This window comes from Manis pentadactyla, chromosome 7, assembly GCF_030020395.1.
Source record: "Manis pentadactyla isolate mManPen7 chromosome 7, mManPen7.hap1, whole genome shotgun sequence".
In the NCBI taxonomy this organism is placed as follows: Eukaryota; Metazoa; Chordata; class Mammalia; order Pholidota; family Manidae; genus Manis; species Manis pentadactyla.
Window position 1 is genome coordinate 5,610,703 of NC_080025.1, and position 24,411 is coordinate 5,635,113.

General features: G+C 38.7%; 1 protein-coding gene and 1 long non-coding RNA gene across 6 annotated transcripts in view; one reads left to right on the forward strand and one right to left on the reverse strand.

The window, feature by feature from the left end:
* The window catches only part of NEIL3 (nei like DNA glycosylase 3), a 585,035-nt gene that overhangs the window by 512,055 nt on the left and 48,569 nt on the right, over positions 1-24,411 (forward strand). The gene's annotated exons all lie outside the window — the stretch shown is intronic.
* Positions 8,499-24,411, reverse strand: part of LOC118916890 (uncharacterized) — a 130,552-nt gene continuing 114,639 nt past the window's right edge. The window contains exons 3-4 of one of the 2 annotated variants that reach the window (XR_005026579.2): positions 10,064-10,273; positions 8,499-9,144 (exon numbers count right to left, since the gene is read on the reverse strand). This is a non-coding gene — a long non-coding RNA (uncharacterized LOC118916890). Of the gene's footprint in view, positions 10,274-24,411 lie in introns of both variants that reach the window. The other variant, XR_008998675.1, reaches the window with a different exon arrangement.

The following is a 24,411-nucleotide window of genomic DNA, read 5'->3' on the forward strand; positions in this document are numbered from 1 at the left end:
TCTGGACACAATATATCTCTTCACACTTCCCAAGCCACCCAGGGACCCCGACCAGGCTCATGTGGGTTAGAGCAGTTCACTGATTTGATGGTTTGCACCTTTATAAGTGATTTTTTATCCCTAAAAATGAGCCTGAGTTGACTTTTGCTCAGAATCAAAGAGTGTTGGAATAAATCTCCTAAGTGCCAGGAGAAAAATCAAATGTATCTCTCATTAAATAAAAAGTCAGTGAAAAAAAAAAAAAGTCAGTGTGAGTTTGGAACTCTCCTTATTATCTACAAAACATGTCTATGGGATCCAGCATGAGGGTGTGGAAGAAAAAAATGACCCGATTTCCTAAAGCGTTTTTCAAAGGATAGTTGTCACGGAAAGCGCCATTGAAAGAGGTCTATCAGGTAGACAGGATATTGATATTCTTTATAAGAAAAAGTGACATTCTTTATACATCTGCACATTCAGTCTTTGACCGACATTCTTTTCATTAGTTTCAGGTCTTTATGTCTTGTTTTTCCTTATAAAAATGTGTGGCCATGTAGGAGAGGAGTTTGTAATTCGAAATTCAGCTTATTCAGCATCAGGTGGCACTTGCCCGACGTGAAGGTAGGTGGGTTGCTATTCCTTGAATTGCACAGATACCTGCAGATTTGTTGAGGTCTGGAGGTCAAGCCCCCAGCAACGGCCCATGACGCCCCCTGATTCCAGCGTCTCCCTCCACTGCCAGCCCCTCCCTGCAAAATGCACTTCATTTCTCATGAACAGTTTCTTAGGTAGGTAATGCTGCTGTTCTCCAGCTACTTTTAAACCAGAGTTCTAAGAGCAAAGAATTAGTGATTTTCCCTCTTTCTGCCACCTCTCCTGCAGAAGCAGCTGTTATTTGGCATTGTGACGTTAAGCCATGGCAGTTTTAACACTCCCTTCTCAATCAAATGAGCCTGCCGTGGAAGGAGTGAGCACGGTGTGCACGGATGTGTGCCTGGGGAAGGACAGCCAGGCCAAGCCCTCTGCTCACGGTGCTCGTCACGGCCCAAGAGCATTTGTATCACACACGTGTGTCATGGGTGTATCTGCAAAGCACGATGTTCAAGCTTTGCAGCATCCTTAAGAATACTGTAGCCTGGGATAATGAAATCTAAAAAATAACAATGAATTACAGCATTTACCTTAATGTTTTGGGTTTGTAGTTTTAGGAGATTTGTACAAGGAAGTAGTTCCTCTAATTTTGAATCATACTCTTTATAACTAAAGAGTATCTAGGAGAACATCTTTTTCTAAATTTATTTAGTTGAAACTAAATCAATTGAGAAATGTTTCAAGAATATTTAGCATGTTATTGACCCAGTTGAATTGTCTTCAGAGGCATCTAATATTCTTCCTGCTCTACTAGGTTGTATCTTTAAAAAAAATTAAAACTGAGTATAAGATGGGGATTATATTTAGGAAAATCCTTAAAATGTGTATAATCAAGGAAAAATCACTTAGTTTCCACTCTCTTAGTTCATTTATAGCTCATATAAAAATCACTCATGTTGTCTGGTTAATGTACGTCTGGGGCAGGGAATGCCTGGGCCCCCACCCTCCCTCTCATAACGTGGCATTTTTGTACAGAGAGGTAGACAGGGATGGGAGCAGACAACCTAGCCATATATCTGGTAGTCTCTTACTGGATTTTTTTTATCTGAGTCCAGCATTTAACCTCTTTGCGACCACTTACATACACAAACTAAAGGCAATATTACTTCCTTACTGCCTCACATAGAGGCAGTAAGTTATTTAACTATAACTAGTTAAATAGTATTTATAAAATAGTGTAAAATGTATAGTTTTGAAAGGGAGAATCATAGAACATGAACCTATCTATTAAATGAATCATCAGCATGATTACCTTCACAGAAAAATGGCACTTGAATGTTACCCTACCTTCCACTATATAAAGGCTTTAGATCCTTGCCCCCTTATAAAGATATATAATCCTTAGGTGAGTATTTTTTCCTCAATATTCACTTTTTGAGGCAAGTGATACAGCACTGTTCAAGCATTTTAGAGCCAGAGTGTCAACTACCCAAACCACTGAGATACCCAAACCACTGAGATTCCCAAAACACAAATTTGTCACTGCTTTACAATCAGCTTTCCATATTATGATGACAGATAACCCTTGTAACCTGAGCTTCTACCAAAATATTTTTTAAGTTCTAACTTATCACATCTTCAAGGTATGTTGTTTAAACCTGACTCAGGGCCTCTGGCGTGATTTCTGTCATTTATTGATTTCAGTACAAGGAGCATCTCCTTAGAACTGATAAAACTTTCATACATTTTAATGCATCTACTGAAAATATTGAGCCTTTATCATCAGGTCTAGAAAGAAACATGCATGGGAAGGAATATTCCCCCCCTCCCCATTTCCAGGCCCCTAGTGGAATTATAGTGTCTTCCCTTCAAATTTATGTAGCACATTCTTGTGTCATGTCATGATGATGACGACACTTGTTTTGTGGTTGATTGGTATTTCTCCAGGTTGTAGTTTTCTTACATATTAATTTGTTATTCATACACACACACACTCAGTTTTTATATTTATTTAATCTTTAGAAATATCCAGTTGTAGCTACTCTTTCCTTACAAGTATTTTCACCACCTAATTTTTAAAAACATGTAGGCACTCCTTTGATTCATGTAACTGGTGATAAATCAGCACTTGGGCAGGCTGCACACATGTATTTGGCGATGTCAAGGGACATGATTCAGTTATAAGCACATTCAAGCACACACTCGACTCTAAATCCTTAAGAGTGTTCTTGATGGAAGCCACAGGGCCGTGCTGCCCAGCTCCATAGATGACACTCGTAGTCGTAGCTTTTTAGAGGTTTAAATACATATAATTATTGTGCAATGCTACATCCTATTTCAAAGGCTATAAAAAGTAGAGCCTTCAGATTAGAAAATGTGCTTTCAAATCCCATAAGCAACAATAAATATTTATTTTCTGTGTGTTTTAACTCCAAAGTCATAAAATGTGGCACTGCACATTTACATATTAAGAATACTTTCTAATATTCTGACCCTAATTGAAAGCTATGTAAACTGTAACTGTGACAACAAGAACACTGATTTTCATACATAGCATTATGTGATAATTCCATGTCTTTGTACAGAAAAAATAGGTTCCAATATCTAGTGGGTATACCCTGCACATTAAGGTTGAAGAATAAACAAATATAGCTTAAAAGAAGACAAATCAGTAGTATTAAAGAGCTATTTTTTAGTCTATAAATAATGTCATTAATCACATATTACTATTTTTTGGAAATACAGACTAGTAGCTACCATTCTCTTGTGCCTTTTTAAATTTTTTATCATACCACTGTCAGTACTTGATTTTTTAAATTCATTTATTCTCTCATTGTTCGAAAACAGTGCCATGAGCATTTCAACTTGTTCTGTCCTGTCTCATGCTCTACCTGTAATGTTCAGAAGGACTATCTGGCATATAGGACCAAATATCAAATTGTGAAAAATATGGGATGCATTCCAAAAATTCTGTTTCTGGAATTTTCCAAAACTGTATATTACTTTTTTTTCCTTTTTCTTTGTGAGGCTTTAATAAAACATCTATTTCACATGCTATTTGTTATTTTAAAATTTTATATTTATGTGTATGTGCATTTATACATAACCATGAAGTACTATATTCAGTCTTCTCACATTTTGAAGAAATGGTATAGACTTTTAAGAGGCCTTAGGTAGATAAATAATACCTTCTATTCACTGAAGAGATAAAAACAGGAGCTGACGTGAGCAATACAAATAGTAAAGGAAATTCAACAAAGCATGCAACATATTCTTTCCTGAGAAAGAGATACAGACGAAATATTACCTAGTCAGTTAGTTGATTGTTTTTACCCTTTAAATCTCTTGGAAAGAAGAGTAAAAGATAATATGTTCAAATAAGGACATATGATTGAAAAGGTATTAATATAAATATTGAACAGGGTGAATGATTAGTTTATTACAAGACTCCACTAATAGTGCCATCTCCCTGGCCTATAAGGGCATAATGGCTTTATTCCTATAATTTAAAAGCACAGATTTTATACATCAAAAATATACAAAGAACTCTTAAAGTTCAACAATAAGAAAACAAGCAAACCAATTAAAAATGGTCAAAAGATGCAAAGAGCAGATGGTGGGTGCCAGTTCCTCACTGTCCTGTGGAGTGTGAATTTGCAGGTAGGCAAAGAGGGGTGGTCAGAATAAACCATGTGATGGTGAGGTTGGTGAATAAGGACTCGTGGTTAGCCTGATACAGATGGCTGTGTATGGAAATATTTGTAGACATATGTATATGTACAGGTTAGTTATACACACCGATTTCTTTGCTCTGCGACTTGAGAGAGCCTGAAAGAAACGCCACACCAGAAGCAATGAGCACAGCCGGCACCCAGGTCCGAGTCCCCAGTTCCCAGTAAAAGGAGCTTTGGCACCTACAGCACAGGGCTGAGCACAGGGCTGGGGTAGTGACTCTGTAAGATGTGTCTGGAGCATCTTGTAGTTCCAGAAGGTAAGGAAGTGCTAATGCATGTGCACACGCTCATGCACATACTGGTGAGGCTTGTCTCAGAGACGCAGGGGCCGGTTGGCTCACAATGCCCGAAGGCTGATGCCAGAACAGTCTGCGGAACAAAATTAAGTAATATCGGATTATAACCCAAAATATAAAACAAACACAGATGAGTCCATCGGGTTAGAAGTAAAGGACCCAGGAGCAGAGGCACTGGTGCAAAGCTGCCCACCGTCAAGGAGCCGCACAGCTCTGCCCGCCTGACGTGTGCACTGCGCACACTAGCTGCCTTCCAGAGAGGACTTACACACACCAGGTTGTTTTACAAAGAGCACCTTTTTTTTCAGTGAAGAAATATGACAGATACTTCCTCAGCTGGATGATAAAGGTCAACGTTAATGGTCATAAATCATGTTGTTAGTTTGTACGCTCGGTATAATGTGATGAATGTGACATTTTACTTGTGTGATCTTCCTCCCCAAAGCCCACAACCCCATCCAATCATGACAAAATCAAATTCCAATAAAGGGTCATCCTACAAAATACATGGCCATTAGTCCCCAAAGCTGTCAAGGTCACCCAGAATGAGGAAAGCTCTGAAAAACTGCCACAGCACAGATAAGACGTAAGGAGAGACGACGGCCCTTAGCTTTAATGTGTTATCCTGGACGGGGGTCTCTTATAGAAAAAGGACATTAAGTAAAAAAACGCATGAAACTTGAGTAAAATCTGCACTTTAGTTAATAAATGTGCATCATTACTCTCTCACTAATTGTTAACAAATATGCCCACTAATGTAAGACATTATGGTTAGGAGAAACTAGGTGCAGGGCATATGGGAACTCTGTGCACTACCTTCTCAGTTTTTCTATAAACACAAAACTGTTCCAAAATAAAGTTTATTTATAAAAGCCAGTAAACATAAAGGTCATTATGAGGCCACTAGGATACTATTTTTGAACCTGAATCGGTTGTTTTCTAAAACACTAAGTAACATAAAAACTTAAAAAGTTACGATGCGTAGTTATTTCTCCTGTGAGATCGGTGGTTGTATTTCTGAGTCGACCGGGAGCCCAGTCGTTCCTGGTGCAAACCGGCAGGACCTGATTCCTTCTAGGTTTCCCCTGCTGAGCCTAGTTCTGTTCTGAGAGAAGATGGGCAAAGCACAAGGGACTTGAGTCACTGCCAGCACAGCACCAGGGCCTGTGGGGATCACAAGGAATGGTGAGAGAGCCTGCCGTTTACTCGGAGCACCGCTTGTCGCTCAGGAGTCCTTCAGAGAGAGGTTACTGTCTGCTGGGTAGGGCGCCGTCCAGCACCGGCTTTGGCGCGATGGTTACAAATACAACAAATACAAGGGTTTGATCTGCATAAGCATTTTTGCTAAATCCAGTGAAGACATGTCTCCCACTTAGTAAGAGTTGTGCCATAGCAGTGGGTTTCACTTGCTCGGCAGTAACGGAGAATGAAGTAAACACTGTGCTGTGGTGGCTATACCAGCAAGGCAGGCATGACAGAAAAACATCTAAACGCAGCTCGGGGAGAGGGCAGGGTTGGTGGGAAGATGGTAGTTTACACTGAGGCACGAGGGGTGAGTCAGGCTTGTGAGGGCAGAGGAGGAGACGTGGCATTTTAAGTGGAAGCCATAGCAGGAGAGAAATGCCAGGGCCGGGGCAAGGCTGGGTGGGTCTGACACAGGAGAGCAGAGACTGGGAAGGGATCCGGAGAGAAATAAAGTTAGAACTGAGCCAAACTGTCTCTGGTGCTGAATTCTCAGTTAATCTACTAGAACTAGTTCCAAATGCAAAGTGAATCCATTAAAAATGTTTTGATCTCACTTGGGCTTTAGGAAGACATCACTGACTTTCTCTGGCCCAGAATGCTAAGCAAACTACCTCTCTCTTCTTTTTTTCTAAAATAATATTGATATTCATCTGAATGAAATTTCATGAGTATAATATGGAATAAACATGAAATAAACAAAAAATAAATTTAAAACGTGGTGCCTTAAAAGAACGTGTGTTGTCTCTGCACAGAATGAAGCAGTATTTGATACTTTAATACAAAGGACATGAAAATAGGAAAACCCACTCCTCCTCCAGTGGCCAGTCCTGTCCTGTATTGTAACAGTTAATTATAGTTTGTGTGAATTATACTTTAAAATTACCAGGGCCAGTACAATATTAATACAAAGTTAAAATAGTAAGATTAAAGGGACATAATTTAGTTCAAATGTGACATCTTAACAACCTGCAAAACTGTTAGAAATAAATGGTTCTTCATATTGGGAAATATAATAAAGATCAGTTGAATATTCAGTGGTTTAGATAGTTTACATCAGAGTTGCTGCCGCATGGGAGCATTGTCCTTGGTGACTGACCGTGTTGGGGGGTTGTGTCACTGGCTGGGGAGACTCAGACCGATGGTGTCCAGGGAGTCTCTTTACTCTCTTCTTTCTCAGGCCACCTCTGCTCTCGCTGTGACATGGTGGCAAAGCCTCATCGAATCAAATGGAAAGAAGGGTCTCTGGATCTCATGAGATGCTCAGGCGTCACGCAGTCATATTTCTATTACCCTAACCAAGAAGAAGTAAATAATATATATTTTTAAAAACCCTATGTCAATGAAAGGAATCAAATTCATAAAATACTTCCCACAAAAAATAACTTAGGAAAGAAATGACTACTCTGGTGAATTCCAAAAACCTTTAAAGGATTTCCATTTGAAATATATGGAAGACTTTTTCAACACAATAATAAGACAAACAACCCAAAAATGGGTAAACATCTTTAACAATTACTTTTCAAATAAAAAGTTATATAAATGGCCACAATGCATGTAAAAAGATACTCAAAACCACTAGTCATCAGAGTAATTGAAATTAACACCCAATGACCTAGCTATACACACCCACTTCGGCTAAAACTGAAAAGATATGTTGGTGAAAGTGTGGAACGAATGGAGCTGTGATGCACTGGTGGGGGTTTGGGGGGGGGGTGCAGAATTGTGCAGTTGGTTTAGAAAAGAGGGTAGCATCAGAGATAGTAAATCTAAATTAGCTGTGACTCCAAAATCCCAGCTGTGGAGATTCACCCAAGAGCAAAGCATATACATAGACACACAGCAAGCTGTACAAGACTCTTGGAAGTGGCATTGCTAATAATAGCCAAAAACTAGAAATCCAAATAGTCCAGGTGTCCATCAACTGAGGCTCACCAAATTCTGGTATATCTGTGCCGTGGAGTATTCCATCAAACTAAAATTCATCAAACTGTTCATCTAAAATAAATGACAATTATTGGATATAACTTATACCCAATAAAGCTGTTAAAAACAAAACATTAGAAACAAACCCAGCCATGGACTTAAATTAGAGACTCAGTTCATATATTTAGTCGGTTTTTGTGCTGAGTTTGATTGTGCTGGGTTTTAATAAGAAGTGTCAGTGGAAAATAAACATACTCAGTACTTTTTTTTTATTAAAGTATCATTAATATACAATCTTATGTTGGTTTCAAATGTACATTACAGCAGTTCAATAGTCCCGGTAATCAACTTTTGTGATTGTGAATTATTGTGCCACTTTATCCCCTCCCCCTCCTCCTGCCCCACGCCCTCTCCCATGGTGACCACCACTCACTTCAGTGTCAGTGAATCTACTGCTGTTCTGTTCCTTCTGTGTTGCTTTGTTTTTATACTCCACAAATAAGTGAAATCATATGGTATTTGTCTTTCTCCGCCTGGCTTATTTCACTGAGCATAATACCCTCCAGCTCCATCCATGTTGTTGCAAATGGTAGGATTTGTCTTTTTCTTATGGCTGAGTAATATTCCATTGTGTATATGTACCACACCTTCTTTATCCATTCATCTACTGATGGACACTTAGGTTGCTTCCATATCTTGGCTATTGCAAATTGTGTAGTGATAAACACAAGGATACATATATTTTTCAAATCAGTGATATTATTTTCTTTAGGTAAATTCTTTGGAGTGAAATTACTGGGTCACATGGTATTTCTATTTTTAGTATTTTGAGGAACCTCCATACTGCTTTCCACAGCGATTGCACCAGTTTACATTCCCACCAACAGTGTTGGAGTGTTCCCCTTGCTCCACATCCTCACCAGCATTTGTTCCTTGTCCTTTGGACGTTGGCCATCCTAATTGGTGTGAGGCAATATCTCAGTGTGGTTTTAATTTGCATTTCCCTGATATTTAGTGATGTGGAGAATCTTTTCATGTGCCTATTGGCCATTTGTATTTCAGCTTTGGAGAAGTGTCCGTTCAGGTCCTCCACCCATTTTTTAATCAGGTTATTTATTTTTTGGGTGTTGAGGTGTACTTTCAGCTTTGGGTATTGAGGTGTTTTTTAATGATCAGTGGGAGAGGTAGGAGATGGCTACAAGTAGGACCAATCATTACATATTTCATAATATAATATAAAAAGTTAAAACCTGATGGCAGTGGGGAAAGATGGCTAGGAGTGCAGGCTCTGGATGTATAGCCTGAGGTCAGATCTAATCTGTGACAGTTACTGTGTGATCTTCAGAAATTACATAACCTCTCTGTGCTTCAGTTTTCTATAAAATGGAGGTAAAAATGGGGTTTACTGACAAGTATGTTATAATGATTAATTTATTAATTCAGTTTCTCCATAGAAAGCACTTAAAACAGCCCGCCTTAGTCTAATTAAACAATGAAGTTGCTGTTAGAAATCTCATTTGTGACAATATACATGCTTTATCTACTTGGCTAATATCAGTATGTCATGCATGAAGGAGGCACACATATATATATGTGACCAGTTTAAATCAACTTGATTTTAGTGTATATGTTGATTTAGTTAACTCAAGCTAAAAATTTAGTTTTTTTCTCCAGAACTTCATATTACTCAAAACCTAAGGAATTCCATCATCTGATTGTGAATGATTTTTTTCATGACATTGGTTAAATCTCTATTTAAAATTTGCTGAACACATTAATCAAGAATGTGCTATGACAGAATTGGAAAAAAATGAAGTTCAAGAATGAGAGATATTCCTGTGAATGAATTTGTCCAATAGCAAACATGTTACCTACCAAATAAGCCTTTAATATTCTAAGGCAATTAACAAAATATATACTATAAAAATAACCTCTGTGCATACTTATAATGATGTTAAGCAAGAGACTTATAAGACTGAAGGCATACTTTTTAAATGGCTTTCTAAAATGCTCAAAATAGCTTCTTTGTATTCATGGAGAAAAAAGAAAGGTGAAATGGTTGTAAGTGGCAGGAATCTGAACTCCACACTGGAGATGAACTATATATAATAGTTCTTGATTGTTTAAAAACCACTGATTCCAAAATGTCTATTACTCGATAGCAACTATTATATTTTTTTAAGTCAATAGAAATTTCAGAATGCAGCAGTGGGATTGAACTGAGCCTGGAGTAATTAATTAGAATGACAAATGGGTGTAAATGATGAATATAGACCATTGTAATTAGAAACTCACCAGGTGTAGTAAATATGCTCTACTTTCCATTTTCAAAATTGCTTATAGCCTCATGGTAAGATGATTTTCCAGGGCTCATCTGAAATCCCATCTCTCTGCAGACAATGGGTGATCTAGTTAGAGTTTCCCTTGCAACAGTGAGTATTCAGCTGAACACACACAGAGGTGATAAAATAAATGTTTTGAGTAGTTCCAGAAAATGAAGATTCTCTGTAGGAGGTAAAGAGGTGAACGGTATAATTAACTTGGGGTTGGGAGGAAAGATAATTCATATTTTGCATTTTGAAAAAGGCTAAAGTATTTGTACTTATTTTTTCTTAATATTTTCCAACATTGCCAAAATTCTACCCAAATCTCTCCTCTTTTGAAAACTTGAGATTTGTCCAAAAAATGTGATTAATTTGATAACTTATTCTCCATAGTTTTACAAAATAGAGATTCGCAGCTGTTACTAATTACAAGTGTACCCTTCATGAAATGTAATCCAGTAAAAAATCCAAATTTACTAGAAGGTTAAGTTCAGATGCACTGATCTGAATTAAAAGACACTTAAAAAAAACTTGAACATTAACAAAGAATTGCATTAATACACTTAACTGATTTGGAAACTATTTCTTAACTGATGGGAAGATTTAGAGAGCAGACAAAAAGGTAGCTAAAATGTTAGGAGTCACTGATATTGAATGTAAATGAAACTGAAATACCTAAAATTCTATAACCCAAGGATTCCTTTCTTGAAACATTGCAATGTCAAAGTGAATATTGCTCTGAGCTCTTATAGGCTGACTTAAGGACCTCTGCTTCGATGTGCACAGCTAATTTTATACCATCCCCAAATATATAGCCTCATTTTTCCTTTGAAATCAGTTTTTGTATTTTAATATACAAAGATAAGAAATCAAATTTGTAAGCTAAAGGCATTTACTTATTTAAATTATAATAATACCTTTATCTCCTACATATAAATGATACAAAAAGGACATGTGCTTATAGAACCGCATGCCAGTCGTGCCCGAACCCTGCAGCAGGGTTTCCCAGCACGACCGCGGGCATCAGTGAGGGGGCAGCGCAGTCCGTGCTTGGCCAGTACGGTCGACCCTCCACCTTCTGTTGTGCATGTGCAGGTCTAGTTTCTGCTGCTTAGAGTAGACACGTACCTTCCTCATCACTGATTGGTCAGTTGGCTCCCATACACAAAGGACAAAGACTGAAGAGACAGGCAGACCCCCCCCAGACGGGCAGGTGGCAGGTTTAGTAAGCAAGGGAGCTTACCTATGAGCGGCTCCAAGACAAGCGCTGTCTGCAGCACCCCCCCACCCCCACAGCATATGAAAAGCTTATGCAGAGCCCTTAACTGTCTTCAGCTGCTGTGTACTGTCCAGACGTCCCAGCAACACCGTGCTCCCTCAAGGCTGCATCTTTGAAAATGGCTCTCACGACAGGAATGCTGGGCAGGATGTACACACCAGGGACAGGGTGGGGAAGGAGCCTCCTGTTGCCCGGGTCCAGCCTGGGAGTCAGCCAGAGGTCATACCCTCTCCAAGACCTCCTCCAACACCCCCCCAGTCATTGGACGAGGATGAGGGCCGTGTAGATGATTAGTCTGACCCATACTTTCTGGGAGGTTTTATTGTATACCTACTTTAAAGGTAAAAATTCTTGGACTGTTAATTAATTTATTGTTTCATGTCGTCCTTAAGTACTGTAGCCAAGATTCAAGGCATGTCGAGTTCCAAAGCCTATGCTCCTTCCTCAGGTGGACGTCATCTTTACCACCTTTATTCTCAGTTTTCCTACTGATCTTTTGGTACGTACCCCAGGGCCACCGAGCACAAGCACACCAGGTGCTCACGGCCCACTCACCAGGCGTGCCACTCACGCAGACAAATGTGACTGCTTTTTCCGGGGGCTGCCTGGTGCAACTGCTTCTGTATCTCCAAGTGAAATTCTGATCCCTCACCTCACTTACTTTGGAACCCAATCACTCTTCCATAGATTTTGTTAGTGTCCAGAATTTAACTATTGAGTAATTTTTCCAGAGTATAATTCCTATAAGCTTTGACCACATGATTTTTTAAAAATGAAAAAAAAAATTATTAAATTTTCTTATAATACATTTCTCTTATAGCTTCTTTCATTAATATTTAGTTTTGTTCCTTTCCTTGAGAGTAATTCCCAGTTGTCCCAGCAATTTATCTTTCAATTTTTCTTTAATTAACACTCTCTTACCATCTTTCTCGAAGTCTACTGGACTATTATTGGATTCTCTAATGGTGATACATCCTGTCACTGTCAAATTCTCATAGACAGGATTTCTGCCAATTAGATAACAATGACGGAATGAGTATATATATATATATATATATATTATAACCATGGGGTATCATTTCACTATCACAAACCTCATTCTTGGAAAGGCAGGGAAGCAAGGATGCTAGATATATGGTAGAAATGTACAGGTGGATTTTGAATGTTCTGGGAAGAAAGCAATGCAATTAAATTCTTTCTTGGTAGTTCATGTTGAGTTGAAAGGCAAAATCTAGAAAGCTGTGGTTTTCCATTTCTTCTAAATACGCTACATTTTAAATCCTCTGATCCTTGAACAGGCTTTTCTCTTTAGTTTCCTCAGTAGTGATGCAGTGCTAACTGCAGGCTGTAAAACTGGGAGAAAGTTGGTGTTTGCTTCCTTATTTACAGCCCTGGTAGATTGGGATTCTGTTGATAAATCATCTGTTAATCTGGTAAGACATTTTTTGTTTCTCCTTTGTGTGAATATTGGTTTTGACTGAATGCCACTATATACATAGATTTGGTGCTGATACTCAAATTTAAAACTCTTCATTCAGTAGCATTAACAGAGGCAATATAATAATTTGGAGATACATCAGATGTCTTTTACTTTATATACTTAGCTAATCTCGCTCTGTCTTCTGTAAACTTGAGCTTAGGGGAAAACAAGTGAGCTACCATAAATTAAGCAGTATGGATGTGATTTTTCAGTACTGTCTGAATACATCACTGATGTAAAATAGTGAAGTAGAAAAAAGTTCATTAGCATATGGTATTTTAGGAAAACATTTATATGCTATCCATCAACACTAAGTGTTTCTCTTAAGTAATATTTGTCTTTGCTATGGTTATAAGAGTATTTTGAGGGTATGGTTTAATCTTGATTTGCATTTAATTAAACCAAAATATACAGAAAATAACGGTTGAACTTAATTTAATGCCTGTTAATTAACCAAACCCACATACTTGGCTATTTTCTTGACTAAAATTAGTACTTTGCAATTGATGGAACTGTTCTATGCATGTTTCTCTTCATTTTTATCACTCTGAGCCCCATTAGACTCCTGTAACCAAAATAGAAGACTAATTTTTTGGAATATGTGAGCACATTTAATTTTTAATTGGTTGAGTTCATCTAGAGACCTGTGTAAAGAAGCTCTAAGTTCACTGCAGTTACCTGGGCATGTTTTCAAGAAGCAGAGCACGCTGGGCCCCTTGTCTGCAGTGGTGTGGACAAGCTCTTGGAAGTGCACAGGGGAAGGCAGTTGCAACAGAATCCCCAAGCCTAAGTGCACCCCTGGAGAACTGGGCTTGGGTGTGAGTAAGCCACAAAGGCTGCCCTTCCTAAAGAGACAGATACCCATGCCCTGGGTGAGAACTCTTCCTAAATGGGAGCCTCTTTGCTTTTCTGCGTCTGACTTATTTCACTGAGCATAATACCCTCTAGGTCCATCCATGTTACTGCAAATGGCAGGACTTCATTCTCTTTTGTGGCTGAGTAATATATATATAATGTGTGTGTGTATATATATATATATATATATATATTTGAAAAACAAAATTCAGGTAATTACAGGTATGCTTTGGTCATGTAACTATACTCCTATTATGTTAATGTGTGTGCGCAATTTAATTAGTAGTTTAAAACCTATACATGCTGAAGGTACTTTACAAGAAGATATGTCAAAGAAATAATCAATCTTCCCATGTTTTCTTCCGGCTGCTGCTTCTATAGCTTTTCTTCTTCCTTCCTAATTACAACCCTTAAATAGAATTCATGCCTCATATCGAATTTACCGAGTATCATAATTCTTCCAAGTGGTAAAGATACCTCAAGACAAATGCTGGGCAAAGAAGCCACAGGGCATAAATCTGCAAAGAAGTAAAAAGCTAACCTTTTCAAACAATAAGGCTTCCCTCTCACTTACCAACTCTACATTTCCCTGTATGGCCCCGGAAGATGACTGGTTAGCCAGAGACAGGTAAGATTCCTCAAGGGAGGAACAACCTAAGACAGGCACAGTCACAGGGGGGCCATCAGGTGAGAAATTGGGGATCAACAGAGGTGAGCTTAGAACCTCACCCCCCCTGTTCTGAGATAAATCTTCTGCATACGTGGATGTTTTATTGCCCTTGTCTAGCTTGGATTAACACATAGTCTACAGGCACACACCTGATCATCTACATTTGCTCTCTTACAGCACTAAACTATGTTTTCTACCTTTATCTTGTATCTACCTACCACTTCAGCATTTTATTAAAAATAATAATAATATAGAGAGAAATGTGGTATCCACATATAAATCAAGGATAAAAATCAAATGAGTATTCATATTTGAACTGACTGTTTATAGTTCATAATGCATGAGCAAAACCGAAAGTTTCTGTGATGACTGCCCTTGTACTGTTCACCATGTAAGTTATTCAATATGTAAGAATTTGTTCTCCATGTAAGAACTTGTTCGTTATGCTTCAGAAGATTGGAGACTGACAAAAATTAGGCTTGGGGTGGATTAATGATTGTGCATTGAGCATTGACTCCCCTATACAGAATTTTATTGTCGTTAACAACCATTTGATGAATAAATATGAGAGATGCCCTCAAAAAAAAGGAGAGATCAACTAGCATTTATTATTGCTAGGCAGTGTGCCAAGATCTTTGGCTGTATAATCTCATTTGACCTTGACACACAATGGTATGAGTTTAACTATTATTCCAACTTTAAGACAAAAGATGACCATGGTTCTAAGATTATTACTTTCTCAAGGTCGCAGAGCTCACGAGTGTTAAATCTGAGGTTTTGCTGACTAAGGTCTTGCTGACTGAGAAGCTCATACTCTTTCCATGAGACCACATTATGCTCCAAGAAGCATGTCTTGTTAATAAAAATAATGATTTCTTTGATTAAAAAAAAAAAACAAAAAACAAAATTCAAGTAAATTTGAAGATCTAATGGATTTTATTGATTCTTGCACTGGACATGATCCTCTCTAACAATCAGGTAGATGCTCTGAAGGGCAATAAAAAGTGAGTGGTTTTTAAAGACAGGACAAGGAAGTAAAAAAAGAAATAGGATTACTTTGGGTGAGTTCTCCTTCATCTGGGAAAAAAGGGTCTTATAGGTGAATTCCTCTGGGTGATGGAGAGGATACGTGTGACATTATCTTACTGATGCGGATGGGAAAATTCCTCCCCGACTACATTTCCAGGGAGGTTGAAACTGCAGTTAAGTCAGGTGTTAAGCCCCGGTTTGGCGACATGGCCCCCCAGCAGGGACACGATGTTGGGCCTTTGCCTTTCTTTTTAACAGTATGCACCACATCTTCTTTACCTGTCTTCTACTCACGGACACTTTGGCTGCTTCCGTATCTTGGCTATTATTGTAAATGATGCTGCAATAAACATAGGCGTGCAGGTACCTTTTCAAGTTACTGATTCTGTTCCCTGTGGGTAGATTCATAGAAGTGGAATTACTGGGCTGTATGTTGTTTCTGTTTCTAGGTTTTTGTATTGTTTTCCACAGGCCTGCACCGGTTTGCAGTCCCACCAACAGCAAGCGAGGGCTCCCTTTCCTGTGCGTCCTCATTGACACTGGTGATTTCTTGTATTGTTGGTATTGACTGTTCTGACTGCTGTGAAGTGATAACTCATTGTGGTTTTGATTTGCATTTCCCTGATGACCTGTGATGTTGAGCATCTTTTCATGGGTCTGTTGAATATAGACTCAAAACACACAGAACAGACTGGTAGTTACCATAGGAGAGGGGACTGGGGGATGGGTTTAAATAGGTGAAGAGGGAAAGAATCGGTGAGAATGGTATCTGGATCCAGCTGGTGGTTACATGAGTGTGTGCACATGTCAGAATTCATCACGCTGTACACTAAGATTTGTGCACTTCGTTGTACCTCAATTTAAAAAGCACTAATCTAAAAACTAAATACATGCATCACTTCATACATGAATGAACAAGTGACTGGATGAATGGATGGAGGCCTCTTACCAAGTGGGAATAGCTGCAGGCAGTTTCCTGAACTATATTCCAAGAAGGGAAAGGTTCCAGGAGAGGAAATTTTAAAATGATACTCCCAGGGAACATGCCAGGGCAGACTGCCCAGCAAGAACAACTTTACATGCCCCTGTTATCAAGCCAAGAAAACCCACCCCTCCCCGAAATACTACGATGGGCCCAGGCTGGGGATCTAAGGGTTGTGCCAGGGGGTCCCCGAACTGCACACTCCAGTTTACCAGGGATGCATTTTTGTTTTGCCCGACAATGTATTGTAATTTGAGATTATGCTCCTGCCCAGAAATCTTTTTTTTCTTTCTGGTCTTAGAATCCCTTCCTTAGTACATCATGCTTTCTTACTTTAGACATTTTTAGATCATTTCTTGGTTTTCCAAACACAGTAGCTTTTCAGGGATAGGGGAACATGACCTACTTATCTTAATAACTCCCCAGCTTGCCATAATTACTCTCATATTTAGAAATTCAAACTCTCAAGTAGGTGTTGACATATTAAGTCAAAACACCACTGTGATTTAAAAAAAAAGTCTTAGTTCAATGATTGAATAAGAATGAATTTTAAGGAGGAAAAAGGTCACAGAAAGAGGAAGCAGTCATCGTAAAAGCAACGTGTTTCTTAGTTCTTCTAGGCACAAGACCTCTTGATCCTTAAACACATTTTCCCTGCGCCACACATGGGGTGGGGGGATGCATAGGCCAGAAGGACGCAGACCGGGGCAGGAACACACTCCTCAGCAGCTGGCTTCTTTGAGCAACTCGTCCTGCCTTAGTTTTCTCCTCAGTGAGTATCTTGAGACCCCCCCCCCCCACCTTCCAGTCCTGTTTATCTACTGAGAACTCATCTTCACTTATTTTGATGCCTGAGACACAGTTTGACCTCTCGTTTTGTGTAACTTCATCTTCTCCCATCTAACCGTTCAGGGGTGGGAGTACAGATGAAATCGGTGAAGGGGATTAAGAGGTATAAACTGCCAGTTTTAAAATAAGGAAGCCCCAAGGATGAAAGGCCCAGCATGGGAGTGCAGTCAGTGGTATTGTAGCAGCTTGGTGTGGTAACGGGTGGTAACTGCACAGACCACGGTGAGCATTTTGTTAGTATACCTAAGTTCTGGAACACGATGTTGTACACCTGAAACCATTGTATTATGTCAAGTACAGTTCACTAAAAAAGAATTTATCATTCCATCCCTTAAACTTATCTTCATCTTAAACTTCATATTTCACTTGAACTATCTTGAAGCCCTTCTTAGCAATATGTGGTATTTTTTAAATCTGTATTTCATAATATCAGAAAGCCAGTAAGATTTCACAAAACCAGAAAGAGTTCCATCTGAGCAGTTACTTTTTTAAAAAAATCTGCCTTGTGTCCATCTATTTGTGCATGTGTGAAGAAGATTTATTTTTATAAAAACATATTTCTAGTATGTTCAACTCTTTAATCAGCAAAACTGTACTTTTTCTGACTTCCCTGATCTCATTGTCCTTAATTTCAATGCATTTAGATTCCATAATTATGCATATATCCTCATCATATGCACTCACAGGTGTGTGTGTGTGTGTGTGTGTGTGTGAGAGAGAGAGAGAGAGAGAGAGAGAGATAAATGGAAAATTAGCAAACCTCAAATCCTCCTATCCCTGCTTCCAAACATTAACCACTCCCCTCCAGAAGTTATGTCTGTCCTGACTTCTACAACATTGGTTACTTTTGTCTTACATATAAAGTTATACAGTTTTTTGTTTTTTTAGTAGTTTTGTACCCAGTGTCTTTCACTTAACACGGTGTTCATGGACTCCCTCCTGCAAGTTTTGTTTTTTTTCATATTTATCACATGTTGCATAGCAATACCATGATTTTATTGCCCCTTTTAACATTCAAGGACACTTAGATGTTTTCCAGCTCTGGTCTTTTTTAACAATGCTCCTGAGAACATTTTGTACATGTCTTTTGATGCACATACATGGGTATTTCTCCTACTTGGAAATTGCTGAATCCTGGTTTGTGCTTAGATAACCTTCGAGGATAACAGCACCCAGATTTCTAATGAGATGGTATCGATTTAAACGATGATTGCTATACATCCTTAACGCACCTGGGCATTTTCAGTCAATTTAGTTGTAGCCGTTCATGTTTATATGTCTTGCTATTTCACTTTGGCTTTACTGACGTCTCGACAGCCTTGAATGAGCCTGAAGCAGCCGCGCCGGCCATTGAGGTACTGTATTGGCCTTAGTGTTATTTTAGTCCTCGCTTCCTCGTTCCTCCCCTGACAGGTCTCTTCGCGGTGGGGTCGCCCACTCACCTTCGGTTCTGTCTCCGTCACACCACCGTTCCCCATCCTTCTGCTCCTCTTTCTTACCCTTATCATTTCCTCTCCGTTCCACAGCCCCCCACTCTCTAAGCCTACTTAGTGAAAAAAGTGGCACCATTTCTTCTAGATGAACGTCTGGATATGATTTCCAAAGGACAATTCTCCAGTGCTTATGGCAACACCTGTGGACCAGGAAGTTAGCTTGAAATCTCTTGACTTATCTTGTAATGTTTCTACTATAATTTCTACTATAATAAATATTCCATTTGTGGGTGCTTTAATAAGTTGTTAATTAGCTGATCAATCATAGTCTATTAAATATATAATCATATATTAAAATACTGTTGCTTATCACATTCATTCTAACATTTTTCTTTTCATATCGTGGTCATAAGGTTGTAAGTTATGAAAATAATATCTAATAAAAATATGTAGGTAAAAAATGTAAAACTTATGATAACAAGTACTAGCAAATGATAGCAGAATCCAACTAATTTTTAGATGTCTGATGAAGTCTACTCTTTTTACCTTGATGAATAACATAGAACAAAAGTCAGCTACCCTTAAGTAAAAACATAGTAACAAAAAGTATATGTATGAACAGTCAGAGGAAGTCAGTGACAAAAGAAAGTTGCAGAATTACAATGCATTCCTGTTTTAGAAATGATTAAGAGATTTGAAAAAATAGCTATGTGAAGAGCAGTCATATAGATGGCTTGATAGAGGCCTCTCTTAAATCGGCAAATCCTCAGATTCTGTGAGAAACTATGCATCAAAACCTCAGGCTCAGGTGGCTTTAATCCATTTCTCCTCCAGAAATTGAAAGTCATGAAGAAGAGCGTGCGCTCAAGGGGCCGCGGGGAGAGCCGGCGGTGGGGAGGGTTTCCTCACAAAAATAAGGGAAAGGAAAGGGTAGTACTGATGATAAAGGGAGTTTTATTTTAGCGATTCACATATTATATTATATTATATTTTATATATTTTATATTATATTAATTAATTGATTTATTTTTATTAAGATATTATTGATATACACTCTTACGTAAGTTTCACATGAAAAAACAATGTGGTTACTGCATTCACCCATATTATCGTGTCCCCCCGATACCCCACTGCAGTCACTGTCCAGCAGTGTAGTAAGATGCTAGAGTCACTATTTGCCTTCTCTGTGCTACACTGTCTTCCCCGTGACCCCCCAACACCATGTGCACCAAACATAATACCCCTCAACCCCCTTCTCCCTCCCTCCCCACCCACCCACGCCCACCCCTCCGCTTTGGTGACCACTAGTCCCTTCTTGGAGTCTGTGAGTCTGCTGCTGTTTTGTTCCTTCAGTTTTGCTTCGTTGTTATACTCCACAAATGAGGGAAATCATCTGGTACTTGTCTTTCTCCGCCTGGCTTATTTCACTGAGCATCATGTCCTCCAGCTCCATCCATGTTGTTGCAAATGGTAGGATTTGTTTCTTTCTTATGGCCGAATAGTATTCCATTGTGTATATGTACCAGATGATAAAGGGATTTTAAAAGAATAGGTCATAGAGTCTACGTAGAAGATACAATTTTAGGTTTTATTTTTGATCCCTTAAATATTAACTAATGATTGTCAATAGTATGCAGTGATGTAGGCCCTGACATGGGAATTTTGCTGTTTTTTTTCTATTGTTTGAGACAACGTGATTATAATTCAATAAATGCTTCCATTGAAATATGTTTTTTCAGAATGTCAAACTCTTTCAAAATTTAGGGGGAAATTACATGCTCTCATTTTGCACTGTTTCTTTCCATTTACCTAAAAATGGATTGATAAACTGTTATACACATCTTTGCAGTTTCCCTCCTCATAAGGAAATTCAGGCCAATTTATTTGTTAAAACTATAATCTTGCTTTTTATGCCCAAAAACCAAGCATGAAAAGATATGGAAATATGTGGATGATACTGATTTTTAGTCAATCACCTCATTTTTTGTTGCCACAATTTTCTCCTCTGTAAAAGTTACCTCGATGCAAATTCTCATGGGAAGGGAACTTCAACTTAAAAGGAGAAAGAGGCATCTTTATGGGTCAGTGATGCATAGAACATAGTGAGATAACCCTTTCCTTTCTCTTGATTTTTTCCTGGAACCCTGTGGTGTGGGTACTTAAGGGCCATATGAGACAAGGCAGCACAGGGGAAAAGGTAGGGAGACAATTGTCCAGAGCCACTTGTGCATCCTATTAGGACCAGGCCTGGAGTTATTTTTGTACACGCCTCTTCTAGAACGTTACATGATGGCGTTGTAGGACACACTGATGTCTATATATAGTTAATGCTAATAACAGGGATGTAGGAAAGGAATAGATGCTGATATAAACATTTATTTGACACCTTAAAACTATCCCTGAACTTTGAAAATTTTTCATTCAATCATCTTTTCTTTCTTCCTATATGCTGTTACTTTGCAGTAGTAAAAACAATTAAGGTTTTTAAAGTATAGAGATGAGAACGTGAAATGTAAAACTTGACTTTTCTTCAGAGGAAATAGGTGGGTCTGCTGACAACCAAGATGTTGTAACTTGAAATGTAAGCCTCTTGAGTGAAAACTTCTTACATGTCAGGCACTTTTGTTTGTTTTGGTTTTGGTAGTCTGCACAAGTTTTTTAGAATTTAAATCAAATATAAAAATAGGAATGGTTTTACCAAATGGAAGGGTTATAGAGAAATATTAAAACATATTTGATTTTAAGAAGACAAAATTAAAAAGAACACTAGCCTATAAAACATGCTGACTCTTTTTGCTTCTTTCACAGCCCTTGCCTGTTTATATGGTCTTTCATGCATGTTATTTAGTATTATCTCTGCTAAATTAAAATAACATAAACAGTATTACATCTTGGCTGCAGACTAGCCTAGCAATCTCACAGTACCTTCTGACTTAGCAGTTGTACAATGTGGTATTTCTTATCCTGAAGAGAGCCTGAAGAAGAGACAGCTCCTTTAGGACAGCAGATGACTCTTGAGTAGGAGTAAGAGATGGAAGGAGGGTCAATTTCAAGTTACAAATCTTTAAGAGAGACTTTCTTGTAGTTAAAATTTTGAGGCCTCAATAGTCCAATTAATACTCTGACTTCTGAATGTTTGTGTTTTAGCTTCTGATTCTTAGAGAATGCCTCTAAGTCTCCTAGTTCATTTATTTTTGCATGTCAGAAGTACCCCCATAAGGACCATTGATAGTCTATGTTGAATTTGTTTTTGGCTATTTGTCAAAGAAAGTGCAAGACTTAGGACTGTAATAAGACTTCAAGTAGAAATGAGATTTTAAGAAGGGCATTAGGATTTTCACAGAGACAACATACAACATGGTCAACGTGTGTGCTTAAGAGTGTTGTCTTTGGCTCCTCCGACAAGCAGGTGGTAGGAAGGGGTCCTGTGATCAATAAGCTGACAGATGCACGTCTTTCACAGATAGATGGACAGAGGTTGCCTTCCTTGAGGGTTCTGCAAGGGGCCTAGAATAATTTGGCTAATGTGTTTTCATGACTTGTTACTGACCTAATGCTTTCCAACCATTAACACTCAGGGGTGCTATTGGAGATTTACTGGGACACTGTCTACACCCACTGTCTATGGGATCCTCCTTTATATGCATTCAGCAGAAATAAGCAAAGGACAAAACAGAAGCCCTCTATGTACAAAACTGTGTACGTAGCGACACACACACACTAAAGCCCCACGAGCAGCATCAGAGTAGACATGGTAACACCACCAGACACCCTCAAATGGTCCAGCTGTAAATCTGAGGTCTGCTGAGTTTGCATGAAAACCTAAGTTAATTGATAAAACGATGCACCTTCAAATAAAAATTACTTTACATGTAGATACAGGCTTGAAAAATTGGATATAAAAATTTAGTTTTAATGACCTTATGCAAAAACATTTTTGGTTACAAATTCTAAGATTTAGAATAAATTTAGCAACACTGCTCAATGGAACTATTCAGAGCTCAGATCATGGTTGAGTTTATCTCACCAAAAATGGTGTTTGGGCGTAAGGACTCCCATGGGGTAAGCCTGTTGGCCTGGGGGCCTCCTGGTTCCCGTCAACCTGGTGTCCTTAAAACAAACGTCCAGAGATGCTCTTGAGAGGACCGACCATTCAGTATCTGAAGTGAAAAGGTGATTGTGAATGTATTTCTTATTTTAGTAAAGTCAGGCAAGGTCTTCTGAAACAGCGTGGGCTGACAAGTCTAAGAAATGAGTACTGAGGCTCTTGCAGGCAGGGGCTGCTGGTCTTTCAGAAAGGAAAGTGTGTTGACATTATCTCCAGAAGTGTGGCTACTCAGATTAGACGTTGATTAATGACGCTCAGAGGTGTGTTTACGGAATCAGTCGGTTCCTCTTGCTGACTTCAGAAGCAAAATCCTAACACCGATTGTTTGGCCTGCAAAGAGGTTTTCAGTGATCTGGGTTGTTGATGATCAACTGAACGGGTTTTCACAGTTTCTGATGGTTACTTGTTATCATCACTATGGAGCAATTAATCTTTTCGTAGGCAAATATGAAATTTTTTCCCCAGTGGCATACTAAGCAAGCATAAATCCAGAAGAGTAATATGAGCCTTTAAGAATGGTGAGAAAAAGCCTATAGTCTCAAATTGACAAGATTTTCAAAAATGTTAAGAAAAATATAAAATTTAATTTTATTGATAAGTATCTGTTCAGACAAATTATTAGTTGGACCGAATTTTTAAATGATACGAGATTTTTTATTTTAATAGGGAGTCCATAATTATTCAATACGAACATGATTTTCCCATGACTAATTCTTGAGAAATAAGTCTATTTCTTTTTTAATCTTGGAATAATCACTTCATTATATTTATTCAAAAGAAACATGATTATTGTAAATAAACAATAATACAAAGAAGGGAGGACACTAGAAAAACCCCAGAAATCTCAAATAGTAATCATTAGAGGTAAAACAATTCCCTGTGCTAATCCACAAAGTGCACAAATGTTAGTTTTAGTTATGTACTTAATTGCAGTCGCTGTTTATCACCAGTCCTTTAATGTGGTTTGCTGGTCCTGAGCTCTTCTGAGGCACATCTTTACTGGCTCACTGTACTGTGTTTCTTGAAATGCACCCATTTCAAGTTGTCAGCTTTTCTCCTGTGCTTGATCACCTTTTTCTTTTGAATGTAATCTCCATGGGCTTCATTTTTCTCTCAGGATGTTATATGTGTTTTAAAATATTTCTTGTTGTTTAATGTTTCTCTGGAGAAATGTTAGGCCACCCTTAGTTTTCCCCTTCTGTGTCACATTTTCTCTTCCAAGTGTGACTAAGAACACTTGGATTCCTCTCAGAGTTGGTGAGGGAGCCACTGTATGTTGCCCAGTTCATTTTAACCCCCTTGACATGTCTTACTACATTCTAAAGCTAGAAGGCTGAAGGTCACATGCTGCAAAGTTCCTGTCTCCCACTCTAAAGACAGGTCCATGTGGGAGTTCTGGGAAGGGAACATAACATCAAGGATAATTGCCTCCTGACAGTGATTCTTGCCTTGTGTAAAGGCCCTGTGATGACCAAACCTGAGGTGAGGGTCCGCCCAGCCCTCAAGTCCGATGTAGTAGGAACTCTGGGCCGTGGGCAGGAACGTTGTGTTGGCTTCTAGACTCACGGGCCTCAGAGTGTCTGGGCCCAGAAAGGTTTCTTGACTCTGATAGAGGGTTTTACTTGTGCTTTTTA